The sequence below is a fragment of the Chlorocebus sabaeus genome, chromosome 18, assembly GCF_047675955.1.
Source record: "Chlorocebus sabaeus isolate Y175 chromosome 18, mChlSab1.0.hap1, whole genome shotgun sequence".
NCBI lineage: Eukaryota > Metazoa > Chordata > Mammalia > Primates > Cercopithecidae > Chlorocebus > Chlorocebus sabaeus.
In genome coordinates, this window is record NC_132921.1 from 35,696,229 (window position 1) to 35,710,204 (window position 13,976).

Sequence of the window (13,976 nt, forward strand, 5' to 3'; positions counted from 1 at the left end):
TGTAAAGGAACAACTGGTACCAGCCATTGCAAAAACATGCCAAAATGTAAAGACCATTTAGGCTAGGAAGAAACTGCATCAACTAACGAGCAAAATAACCAGTTAATATCATAATGGCAGGATCAAGTTCACACATAACAATATTAACCTTAAATGTAAATGGACTAAATGCTCCAATTAAAAGACACAGACTGGCAAACTGGATAAAGAGTCAAGACCCATCAGTCTGCTGTATTCAGGAGCCCCATCTCACACGCAGAGCCATACATAGGCTCAAAATAAAGGGATGGAGGAAGATTTACCAAGCAAATGGAGAACAAAAAAAAGCAGGGGTTGCAATACTAGTCTCTGATAAACAGACTTTAAACTATCAAAGATCAAAAGAGACAAAAAAGGCCATTACATAATGGTAAAAGGATCAATTCAACAGGAAGAGCTAACTATCCTAAATATATATGCACCCAATACAAGAGCACCCAGATTCATAAAGCAAGTCCTCAGAGACTTACAAAGAGACTTAGACTCCCATACAATAATAATGGGAGACTTCAACACTCCACTGTCAACATTAGACAGATCAACAAGACAGAAAGTTAACAAGGATATCCAGGAATTGAACTCAACTCTGCACCAAGCGGACCTAATAGACATCTATAGAACTCTCCACCCCAAATCAACAGAATATACATTCTTCACAGCACCACATCACATTTGTTCCAAAATTGACCACATAATTGGAAGTAAAGCACTCCTCAGCAAATGTACAAGAACAGAAATTATAACAAACTGTCTCTCAGACCACAGTGCAATCAAACTAGAACTCAGGTCTAAGAAACTCAATCAAAACCGCTCAACTACATGGAAACTGAACAACCTGCTCCTGAATGACTACTGGGTACATAATGAAATGAAGGCAGAAATAAAGATGTTCTTTGAAACCAATGAGAACAAAGATACAACATACCAGAATCTCTGGGACACATTTAAAGCAGTGTGTAGAGGGAAATTTATAGCACTAAATGCCCACAAGAGAAAGCTGGAAAGATCTAAAATTGACACTCTAACATCACAATTAAAAGAACTAGAGAAGCAAGAGCAAACGCATTCAAAAGCTAGCCGAAGGCAAGAAATAACTAAGATCAGAGCAGAACTGAAGGAGATAGAGACACAAAAAACCCTCCAAAAAATCAATGAATCCAGGAGTTGGTTTTTTGAAAAGATCAACAAAATTGGCAGACCGCTAGCAAGACTAATAAAGAGGAAAAGAGAGAAGAATCAAATAGACGCAATTAAAAATGATAAAGGGGATATCACCACCGACCCCACAGAAATATAAACTACCATCAGAAAATACTATAAACACCTCTACGCAAATAAACTAGAAAATCTAGAAGAAATGGATAATTTCCTGGACACTTACACTCTTCCAAGACTAAACCAGGAAGAAGTTGAATCCCTGAATAGACCTATAGCAGGCTCTGAAATTGAGGCAATAATTAATAGCCTACCAACCAAAAAAAGTCCAGGACCAGATGGATTCACAGCTGAATTCTACCAGAGGTACAAGGAGGAGCTGGTACCATTCCTTCTGAAACTATTCCAATCAATAGAAAAAGAGGGAATCCTCCCTAACTCATTTTATGAGGCCAACATCATCCTGATACCAAAGCCTGGCAGAGACACAACAAAAAAAGAGAATTTTAGACCAATATCCCTGATGAACATCGATGCAAAAATCCTCAATAAAATACTGGCAAACTGGATTCAGCAGCACATCAAAAAGCTTATCCACCATGATCAAGTGGGCTTCATCCCTGGGATGCATGGCTGGTTCAACATTCGCAAATCAATAAACATAATCCAGCATATAAACAGAACCAAAGACAAGAACCACATGATTATCTCAATAGATGCAGAAAAGGCTTTCGACAAAATTCAACAGCCCTTCATGCTAAAAACGCTCAATAAATTCGGTATTGATGGAACGTATCTCAAAATAATAAGAGCTATTTATGACAAACCCACAGCCAGTATCATACTGAATGGGCAAAAACTGGAAAAATTCCCTTTGAAAACTGGCACAAGACAGGGATGCCCTCTCTCACCACTCCTATTCAACATAGTGTTGGAAGTTCTGGCTAGGGCAATCAGGCAAGAGAAAGAAATCAAGGGTATTCAGTTAGGAAAAGAAGAAGTCAAACTGTCCCTCTTTGCAGATGACATGATTGTATATTTAGAAAATCCTATTGTCTCAGCCCAAAAATCTCCTTAAGCTGATCAGCAACTTCAGCAAAGTCTCAGGATACAAAATTAATGTGCAAAAATCACAAGCATTCTTATACACCAGTAACAGACAAACAGAGAGCCAAATCAGGAATGAACTTCCATTCACAATTGCTTCAAAGAGAATAAAATACCTAGGAATCCAACTTACAAGGGATGTAAAGGACCTCTTCAAGGAGAACTACAAACCACTGCTCAGTGAAATAAAAGAGGACACAAACAAATGGAAGAACATTTCATGCTCATGGATAGGAAGAATCAATATTGTGAAAATGGCCATACTGCCCAAGGTTATTTATAGATTCAATGCCATCCCCATCAAACTACCAACGAGTTTCTTCACAGAATTGGAAAAAACTGCTTTAAAGTTCATATGGAACCAAAAAAGAGCCCGCATCTCCAAGACAATCCTAAGTCAAAAGAACAAAGCTGGAGGCATCATGCTACCTGACTTCAAACTATACTAAAAGGTTACAGTAACCAAAACAGCATGGTACTGGTACCAAAACAGAGATATAGACAAATGGAACAGAACAGAGTCCTCAGAAATAATACCACACATCTACAGCCATCTGATCTTTGACAAACATGAGAAAAACAAGAAATGGGGAAAGGATTCCCTATTTAATAAATGGTGCTGGGAAAATTGGCTAGCCATAAGTAGAAAGCTGAAACTGGATCCTTTCTTTACTCCTTATACGAAAATTAATTCAAGATGGATTAGAGACTTCAATGTTAGACCTAATACCATAAAAACCCTAGAGGAAAACCTAGGTAGTACCATTCAGGACATAGGCATGGGCAAGGACTTCATGTCTAAAACACCAAAAGCAACGGCAGCAAAAGCCAAAATTGACAAATGGGATGTAATTAAACTAAAGAGCTTCTGCACAGCAAAAGAAACTACCATCAGAGTGAACAGGCAACCTACAGAATGGGAGAAAATTTTTGCAATCTACTCATCTGACAAAGGGCTAATATCCAGAACCTACAAAGAACTCAAACAAATTTACAAGAAAAAAACAAACAACCCCATCAAAAAGTGGGCAATGGATATGAACAGACATTTCTCAAAAGAAGATATTCATACAGCCAACAGACACATGAAAAAATGCTCATCGTCACTGGCCATCAGAGAAATGCAAATCAAAACCACAATGAGATATCATCTCACACCAGTTAGAATGGCAATCATTAAAAAGTCAGGAAACAACAGGTGCTGGAGAGGATGTGGAGAAATAGGAACACTTTTACACTGTTGGTGGGATTGTAAACTAGTTCAACCATTGTGGAAAACAGTATGGCGATTCCTCAAGGATCTAGAACTAGATGTACCATATGACCCAGCCATCCCATTACTGGGTATATACCCAAAGGATTATAAATCATGCTGCTATAAAGACACATGCACACGTATGTTTATTGCGGCACTATTCACAATAGCAAAGACTTGGAATCAACCCAAATGTCCACCAGTGACAGACTGGATTAAGAAAATGTGGCACACATACACCATGGAATACTATGCAGCCATAAAAAAGGATGAGTTTGTGTCCTTTGTAGGGACATGGATGCAGCTGGAAACCATCATTCTTAGCAAACTATCACAAGAACAGAAAACCAAACACTGCATGTTCTCACTCATAGGTGGGAACTGAACAATGAGATCACTTGGACTTGGGAAGGGGAACATCACACACCGGGGCCTATCATGGGGAGGGGGGAGGGGGGAGGGATTGCATTGGGAGTTATACCTGATGTAAATGACGTGTTGATGGGTGCTGACGAGTTGATGGGTACAGCACAGCAACATGGCACAAGTATACATATGTAACAAGCCTGCACATTGTGCACATGTACCCTAGAACTTAAAGTATAATAATAATAAATAAAATAAAATAAAATAAAAAATAAAACAAACAAAAAAAAGGAAAATGTGGCATATATACACCATGGAATACTATGCAGCCATAAAAAAGGATGAGTTTGTGTCCTTTGTAGGGACATGGATGCAGCTGGAAACCATCATTCTCAGCAAACTATCGCAAGAACTGAAAACCAAACACCGCATATTCTCACTCATAGGTGGGAATTGAACAATGAGATCACTTGGACTCGGGAAGGGGAATATCACACACCAGGGCCTATTATGGGGAGGGGGAAGGGGGGAGGGATGGCATTGGGAGTTATACCTGATGTAAATGACGAGTTGATGAGTGCTGACGAGTTGAAGGGTGCAGCACACCAACATGGCACAGGTATACATATGTAACAAACCTGCATGTTGTGCACATGTACCCTAGAACTTAAAGTATAATAATAATAATAAAAGAAAAAACAGAAAAGCAGAACAAATGACACAAAATAAAATGATAGAAATAAATTAAAATGTATCACTAATGAAAATAAATCCATATCTATAAATCAAATTATATGGTTAAAAACACATTGTTAACTTTTTCAGTCAGCATAGGGCAAGTTATGCTGAGGTTAAAAATAAGCGATCCCAGGGCGAGGCATGGTGGCCCACATCCATAATCCCAGCACTTTGGGAGGCCAAGGTGGGAGGATCACTTGAACTCAGGAGTTCAAGACCAGCCTGGACAATATAGGGAGACTCATCTCTACTGAAAATCTTGGCCGGGTGTGGTGGTGCGCACCTATGGTCCCAGCTACTGGGGAGGCTGATCACTTGATCGCTTGGGAGTGATCACTTGAACCTGAGCTGTGATCGTGCCACTGCACTCCAGTCTGCACAACAGAGGGAGACCCTGTCTCAAACAAACAAGCAAACAAAAAGTTATTCCAAAATCTTAGAAGCTTACAACAACAGAGATCTCTGTTTCAGTTATTTAAAGCTTCAAATAAAACACCCTAAATCTTAATGACTTAAAACAACAATTTATTGTTGCTCAGGATGTTGTGGTTTGGTTGGGCAGTTCCACACATGCTCCTGCAGCTGCATTCACCTGCTGGTTCAGTGGGAACTGCAAAGACAAACCGTGCCTCACTGTGTTAGGGAAGGCTAGAAGTCTAAAATCTCTGTTTCTACGAAGTTTCACATCTTTCAGTAGTCTAACCCAAGCTTCTTTGCTTGGCAGCTGGGTCTCAAGAGAGCAAAAGTGGAAGCTGCAAAATATCTTGAGGGCTAGACTCCAGAACTCATTCAACATCACTTCTACTACAATCTTATGATAGTGTGAATCATTTCAAAGTAATTCACAGGCCAAGCCCAGGTTCAAGGGAGTGGGAAATAGACTACATCTCTTGATGGGAAGGGCAGACATGGCATGGGCAATCAATCCCCATTTACCTCTCAGTCATGTAATGTGTTCACTGCAGGTCAGCTCCATGTTGTTTTCACTCCAAAACCCAGGCTGATAAAGAGATCTCAAAATATTTTTAGTGTCATAGCAAAGGGATCATGATGAAGCATGTGCTGGCCCTGAAAGCTTCCAGCCAGAAGTGCTCTTTGCTCATAATTCATTGGCCAAAGCAAATTACATGGCAAAGCCTGTCTTATAATGCCCTGGGACTACAAGGGTACCTAAAAAGAGAGTGTTATAGAAATCCTACTGAAGTGTGAACTACTTGGGTGAGGAGAGAGGAGGAAACCACAAAATATTTGGATGATATACAATGTTAAGAATTAGCTTCCAAGAAAATTTTAGAGAATATTTTATGTCATGCTAACAAGGTTCACTGACATTAACAGTTATAGAATATTATAGAGCCCATGCTCAAGAGGCGAAGCTGTTAGGAAGAGTTTCAAGGGAGTTAGACCACTTCTGTGTTCAATATACATACCAAGTCCCCCACTGTCATCTAAAGATTTCTTCTCTGGTTATAAAACTACCACTAGAATCATAAAAATTTTCATCAAGTCCAACCTACTCCACACACAAAGACAACTTATCACAGGTACAGGGAAATGTTAGGATATATATCTTGAAATAAGTCAAACTGTCAGCAGGCCTTCACTGACCATTCTTTACATGCTCATCTCTTTGCTATGTGCTGTAGTGAATGTCAAGTATAAAATAACCTCAAAGGTCAGGAAAACATTTTAAATAAAACAAAGACCAACATAAGATAACTATGGTCTTTCCCTGTTCTCCAAGAGGCAGACAATGGCTGCTGAGATATCTGTACTTCAGTTGGCAGTTTAAAATACAGTTAAGGCATAGGAAGCAATCGCAAGAAAAGCAGTAGGTAAATAAAAAGCAGGTGGTAGAAAGTTCAGGTGCTGGAAGAGATCAGAGGAAGGAAAAATCACTAAGGACTGAAACAGACATATTCAAGGAGGGGAAACAAGGGCTAAACCTCAAATGATAACACAAGATTATTCTTAAAGAAGAGACAGAAAAATTTTACAAAACATGAGAACATGGACAAAGCCACCTTCCCATGAGGTTCCCAAAGAACATGATTATAGAAGAACAGAAGAAAATGTTCCACAGAGTCAAAATTTACCACTACCTCGGTATAGACCCCAAATCCCAACATTAAAAGGGCTAGGCCAGGTGACCCACTCTTTGTCCTAAATTGGTCAGGCTTCCAACTAAAGTAAGCTGGGAAGCCTCCTGCTCAGTTCCACCTTTGCCAATGCCCATACACAAATGCCAAATCTTACTACTCTATATTCCTAATGACAAGAGATAAAGCAATGCCCACCAACCCAGCACTGACCTGTTACAATACAGCATCTTCCGCTAGCAAATGTGGTCCTATCAGCTTCCTAAAGTCCAACCAATTAGATTAGCATTCATGTTTCTTAATAAGAGAGAAGTATGAGGATGAACTCCTGAGCACTAAGTACCAACGGGGCCATACATCATTAAGCGCAACCAGAGCCATAGGGAGTTTCCACTGAAAGATGAATCAGGGCCGGCAGCAAAAAGGGACAGATGAGTCTCTGACTTCAGCAGTTCTTTATGGCAGGTGAAATGATTGCTAATGTTTTCACTTTGCCTATGCATTAGTCTTCTCCACATTTCTTTCTCATTTCTTTCTATGCTGCTGTGAGAAGACTCATTTCAACAAATTTCTGAACCAGGAAATGTGGAATCCATAAAATGTTGGTTTGGTGTTTGATTTGGGGGTTTCTTAGTATCACATGCGTTCTACAGGCACCGCAAGAATCCCCCAACTCTCACAAAGTAACAGTGCAACACAAAGACCTTAAACACAAAGAAGGCTTGTCTTCTCTGTGCCCCAATATTGCTTTTATTATGAATCACACAAGTTAGACTTTATTGCATCTTGTTCTGTTATGCTACTATTAATCTTGCCTCCCCAAGTAGAATGTAAGGGGCCTTGCTGGCACTGTGCATGCACCCCCATAGTGCCTTACCCATTGCTGGGCAGGGTTAGAAATAGAAACTAAGGCAGCAGCCCTTCCTTTCAGGGTCTTGCAGCAGTGAACTAGCGTGACTTTCAAATAAGTTCACACCATACAATATAGTAACAAGAAAGTGTTCACAAATCTGGCCTTTTCTGGATATTAAATACATTTCTGCTGCTGCACTAGCCAAATAAATACAGAATGTATGTCATCCAAAAAGCAGATAAGTACTCGATTTAGAGTTAATAATGTGCTATTAAAACTACATATGTCAAATTATTTCATGTATAATGCAAACATATGATCTATCACAATTAAGATGATCTTGAAATGTCTAAGGGCCAAGCTCGATTAGGGCTCTAAAATATTTTGGTTTTTGCCATAACCTTCCTGGAATGGCTTAGCAAGTAAGAATCTCCTACTGTTTGCTTTAGTAAATCCCATTTTTCAAGGGTTAAAAGAGTGATGTGATTTAATCTTGACGATAAACATTTGCATTGCCCTAAAAACAGAGATAAACAGGGGAATTGCTCCTGGAAGCCTTCTGTTAAAATGTTCACAGAGTTTAACATGATAGAAACCATCAACCAACAGGTTTATCAATGCCCAGCAGGGCTAGAGCCTCTCTTCTTCCTTGCACATAGCTCTGGGTGCAGTTCAAGCCCCACACACACCTAGAGGGAAAGGTGAGACCTTTCAGGATGGACCAGGTCAAATACACATTCCAACAACACCTAATTTAGAGCTTCACTTAAACTGTATGTGTCAGTAAGGTCCAGACATTTGTCTTCTTTGACCTTGCTTCCCACTCCCTTCCAAGGGAGAACACAACTATATGTCTGTGGTTCATTGCTCTCCATTCTGTATTTCCTCTGGACCATGTAGCTGAGTCCCAGCAGTAGGGTGGCCCTCACTCTTCGGTGTGCCTGAGTCTGCCTCCCCAGGTGAACTGCGTATGTGTGATTTTAAGAAACTTCAGGATGCTGACTTCCATGAAGTCTAGGTTAGTGGCTTCTGGGAGGTCAAGGGGAGATGCAATCTGCTACCATAGCCAGAACCTACTTTCCCCACCCCCACCCCAGCCTCTGGGTTCTAACTGTATGATTGCAATAAAGAAGTCACTGAGGCCAGATGTGGTGGCTCATGCCTGTAATTCTAGCACTTTAGTAAGCTGAGGCAGGAGGACCCCTTGAGCTCAAAAGTTTGAGACCAGTCTGGACAACATGGTGAAACCTTGTCTCTACCAAAAATACAAAAATTAGCTGGGCATGGTGGCACACACCTGTGGTCCCAGCTACTTGGGGAGGCTGAGGTGGGAGGATCACTGGAGCCCAGGAAGTCAAAGTTACAGTGAGTCATGATTGTGCCACTGCACTCCAGCCTGGGTGACAGAGTGAGACCCTGTATCAATCAATCAATCAATCAATCAATGAAAGAAGTCACTGAGATCTTGATGCAAAGAAAAGGAAAACAAGGGGTCTGGTATGAGTTTGGCCCAATCCTAATGGCCTGGAGCAAGTTACCTTTCTCTATGGTGATGTTTCTCAAAATACACTCCCCGAATACCAGTTTCAGAATCACCTGCCAGAGATCTGGGTCCCACGCCAAGTTGGCTGAAGGAATCAAAGTGTCTAACAGTGGGGCCACATTCTCATGTTTGAGGACTATGGTCTAAAGACTCTGAGTTTGTTATCCATCAAATGAAGTAACACAGGCCATAGCTACTTAATGAGGTTATTGTAAGGACCAAAATGGTATAGTGTATGTAAAGTAGTATACGGTCTGGTTTATCAATTAAGAACATATTTGGGATCCAAACAGACCTGAACTTGAAACCAGATTTTGCCACTTACCAGCTGTGTGATCTTGAGAAAAGTACATCCTTTCTGAGCCCCTGTTTTCATAAGCTGTAAAATGTGGACAGTAATACCTAACTCAGGGAAACCACACAAGGATTAAATGAAAGGTTACATGAAAAATGCTTAACCCATTCCTGGCACAAGGTAAGTATTCCAGTCATGAACACATTTTTCCTCCTTCCCAGAAAAATACTTCAAACATGAGTCAGAGTATACTCCCTGCTTTACTACTACGGTGAGACTTACGATGCTTTTCCTACAGAACTTCCCAACTTGGTCTTAAGTTTTGTCTTTCATAAGTAATTGTCCAGGCTCTTCCAGTCTCTGTTAAGACAGGCTTATAAACTGTTACTATCTTGCTCATCTGGGACTAATAAATTGGCATCTTGGCTTTCTGTGCCTTTCCAAATATTTGATTCTCTTATATTTCCCCCCACCCCACATCGCTCAATTTACAATCCTAAACTATGGGATATAGCCCCATCTCCATAGTAACTATCCAAGAAAGCGAAAAATATTTTTACCATATTAACGGAGAGTTCATATCTAAGGGTATATCTTCACAGCAACTGGTGCTAAAAGAAATAAAAGGAAGGCAAGTTGCAGGAAACCAAAAGATTGGCTTAAGCTGACCCTGGGAAATCCCTGGCAGCTGTACCCCCCAAAATCGACCTCCTTCAGCCCTGGTCTCAATATCCCATGCCAGGAAAGAAGGGCATAGGGGCTATCTGGGGTGAAGTTTGGATTAAAGTTCCTGACAAACAAGGCCACCTCCTTGTCCCAGGGCCAATTCTAAAGGTTCCATCTGATACTGTGGGGAAGCTATCTTCCCCTAGCAGTCAACTCTTAGTAATCCAAAAATGTATTTATTTATCCTACTGTCAACAGGAATAAATTATATTCTACCTCCCGGTCCTTGCATTAGGGGAAAAAAAGTGAAGGAAGACAATCTATTTCAGTTGTAATTAACATTGGCCCCGAGGGACCTTTCTGAAATGTCTGCCCTGGCAACATTTCCCCCAGCGTGGATAAAAACGCCTTCATGGAATGAGAGCCTTGGAGATCCCCCGCAGACATCTAACTGGATTCCAAACACGGAAACCCTGAGCAAGAGATGAGTTTCCTGCGACACTGTCAACTTGCACGCATTTCCGATCCCACCGCTGCCCCCTTCATTTTAGGCCTCCCCTATTGCCTGGGGCAGGGGCCCGATTTTCTTACTTTCACCACACCGCGCTGGAGAGAGGCCCGCACCAGGCAGGCTCCAGGCGGCCAACCTCGTGGCTCGAGAAGGCGCTGTTGCCACAGGGCCCAGTCGCCCGAGGAGGCCAGCGCAGACCCTGGAGAAAGCAACAGGAAGCAACACATAGGAAACCCTGGGCTAAATCTTCGGTCCAGGACCCGGGTCCGCGCACTTTGCGCCACACCCGCCAGGAAGCTCCCTCGTCCCCGCCCTCTGCCCTCCTCCCGCTGATCCGCCGCGAATTATGGAGTGAGTGCAGGGACCCAGTTCTGGAGTGCCAGGGGTTCTCCGGAACGGACCCCGGGGAACCCGAAACCCGGCATGGCCCTCCACCTCGGTGCACCCAATCTGATCCCGCAGCATTCCCTGCCTCTAGGCTGAGAGAGGGAAGAGGGGGAGGGTAGACAGAAAGTTAAAGACATCCCTTCCCCCACCCCAGCTAAGGTTTGGAACCGCACACCCGCAAGCCGGAGAAACCCAGACGCGCGCCCCGCACTCCTGCCTGGCGACCCGGCTGGGCTACGGGATCTATTACGCTCCGCGGAGAGGAAATCCCGTCCTTCTACTCGCTTCCTGGAAGAGTTGCTGCTTATGCAAAGGAAGGGAGGAGGGTAGTGTCCGGATGCCAGCAGAAGCAGCCGGCAACCCCGAGCAGGACCTCCGGGATGAAGCCATAGCAAACGGCCCCCGGCATCTCCTAGAGGTCCTGGGGCCCAGCCTAGGGGTCCCCGGCAATGACCTTCCCCGCCCACCTTCCGGAGGCGGAGCCTGGCCCGCGCGGCCCTGATGAAGAAGTTTCCTGCCGCTCCTAGGGGGCGCCATGAGCTGCGGCAAGCGCCCTTTTCTTCCTCCCAGCGAAGGAAGATTTCCCCAGAGCGGCGGCACTAAAGGGGCGCAAGGTCCTTTTCTTAACCAAAACCTCGCTCCGTGGCACTCGCGCTTCCCTTCTCCTTGGAAACTCCATGCTGGAGCTTGGGGACATACAAGCTCCTAACCAAGCCTTCGGACGCTCGCAACACGCGGGAACTTTCTTCCTAGATCCCGCCAAGTTAGGGGTGGGAGGAAGCGCACCGGTCGAGTTTGACCTGCTTGCGCTGTCTCCCTCGATTATGAAATTGAAAGACTAAGCGTGATTTCCTCTGCAACGCTGTCTCCATTTCTTGTCCTGACAGAGGGTTGGTCTCAACTGACATAGTTACAGATGTGGCCTTAATCCCAGCCCCGCTCCCAAGCAGAGGAGAAGAATGAGAAAGAGGGAAAAGCAGAGGTCTGATCTCTCCCTTCAGATATTCATCTCTCTAGCCAACAGTTTTCTTCTCCCCACACCTCCCCACCACGCGAAAAATTAGTCTCATTTGTACAGAAGCTTCTCCCGGGTACAGGGTCCGGGAGCGTGCAGAGGGTAGCTGGAGCTGAGAGCTAAGGCTGAACCTAGATTTTTCATGAGACTGTGGCAAAATGAAAGAAGAACCAGGGACGGAGGGTGGATACGTGCCATACCGGGCGACTGGATCGGGCCTTAGGGGAGAGAAGCTTATTTAACCCGGAGATTTGCTTCTCAATTGTGGCCCGGCCCCACACCACCGCCACCCCACCCAACAGGTTTGCAAACTACATTTCAAGCCCGAGGGGCTCAAGCCCGGAAAGGTCATCCCGGGAGCTTGGACCTGCAAAGCCCAGTGTGTCTGGGAAAGGGGGTCTAAAGTCTTGTTACACTAGAACGACGCCACTGGCTCACAAACCTAACTCGCTCACGCGCAAGGCGAGGGCCGGCGGCGGTCTGCACGCGTGTGGACTTCGTGCACAGTCGGTCTGCGGTGCCTTCCACCCGCCAGCACGGGGCTGTTCTCTTAATGAATTACTAATGAGTTAAAATTGGGCAGCAGGCTTAATTAAAGCGTAGAGGCAATGTGTTTACCACATTGTAATTGAACTCATTAGGGCTATGGCTTTTTGTTTTTTAAGCAGCCGCCTTCCTTCTCTGCGTCGAATAATCTATGGGAAGCGTTTATTAGAGAAGGAGGGAGCAGGGCAGAAACAGTCCATCAATTCTTTCAATGAAAAAGACAGGACGAGTATGGGGAGGGGGATGCAACGCCTCCATTCCGCCGATGTCTTGGTGGAGCCAAGGCTAACCCGAGGCTTCCTAAGAAGTTTCAAGGGTAGGATGACCCAGTGAGGGTTGCCGGCACTTGGAAAGTTGCCAAGGAAGGAGCTAGGCCGGAGCCTGAAAGGCAAACTTTGTAATACCATACAGGTCTACCGAACTCGGTCTTCATCCCCTCCTGGAACGCTGGGCTCCAACTGGAACCCCTGGCCCGCGCTCTCCCGGACACCCAGTCTGACACTTCGTTATGAGATGGATTCGACTAACTTTATTTATTTATTTATTTTAAAGCAGCCTATGTTCAGCCCTAAAGCTTTCCTTCCTGGGGATGCTGAGAAGGGCTCAGTCTTCTGCATCCAATCTTCCCAGCTCCCCTCCTGGAGATGCACAGTAGGTTCTCATCTCACCTCAGGTGGTCGTTCCCCGGGAGAGTATGGAAAGGGTGCCCCCTCCTAGTGGACTGCCGGTAGGCGGCACAGGAGAAGCGCACCTGCGCGTCCTGGGACAATCCTTATCGTAGGGAGTTCAAGCTGCCGGCCGGGGCTGCGCGCCCCCAGGGTGGATTGCTCCCTCCTGCCCCTGGCCTTACTCCAATTACTAGGCCTTCAGCCCTCGCCTCATTTATGTCCTCCTTCGACCACTGGGCATGGAGGGGTGAAGGGTGGAGTGATGGGGCTGGGGCTGACGCTGCGGTCCTCGCCCTGCCCTTCCCTGCCTGACCAACAGGCGGCGTCAGAGACCCAGGTCTGAGGTGGGGAGCGAGGGGGTGCGGATCTGAGCAAGCTAAGCCGAGCAGGAGGGCGCGAGGAAACCGACCCTCACCCTAAACTTACAAACTTGCCCAGGAGGAGAGTAGGAAGAGCTGAGCGGCTGCAGGAACCGCCGAGAAGGGGAGGGCTGGGACAGGACAGGGTCGCGGCGAAGGACCGGATCGCGAGCAGGAACGCAGAGGACCGCGGGCGGCGGGAGGCGGCGGCTGATCCGCGCGGGGGAGGCGGCAGGCGCCGCGGGAGGCAGAGCGCCTAGGAGCCGCGGAGCGTGAGGCAGGAGGGAGGACCGCGAGCAGGGGGCCGGAGACCGCGCGGGCGGCGCGGACAGGTAAGTGGCTTCGTCCTCCGCCCTCGGCCTCCCTTCCTTTGG

At 45.1% G+C, this 13,976-nt stretch overlaps 1 long non-coding RNA gene across 2 annotated transcripts in view; it reads right to left on the minus strand.

Annotated features, from left to right (window-relative positions):
* The window catches only part of LOC103222459 (uncharacterized), a 111,498-nt gene extending 100,043 nt beyond the window's left edge, over positions 1-11,455 (minus strand). For both annotated transcript variants that reach the window (XR_493356.3, XR_012089300.1), the window contains exons 1-3: positions 10,708-11,455; positions 10,011-10,061; positions 9,481-9,534 (exon numbers count right to left, since the gene is read on the minus strand). This is a non-coding gene — a long non-coding RNA (uncharacterized lncRNA). The remainder of the gene's footprint in view (positions 1-9,480; positions 9,535-10,010; positions 10,062-10,707) is intronic.
* Positions 11,456-13,976: the final 2,521 nt, after the last annotated feature.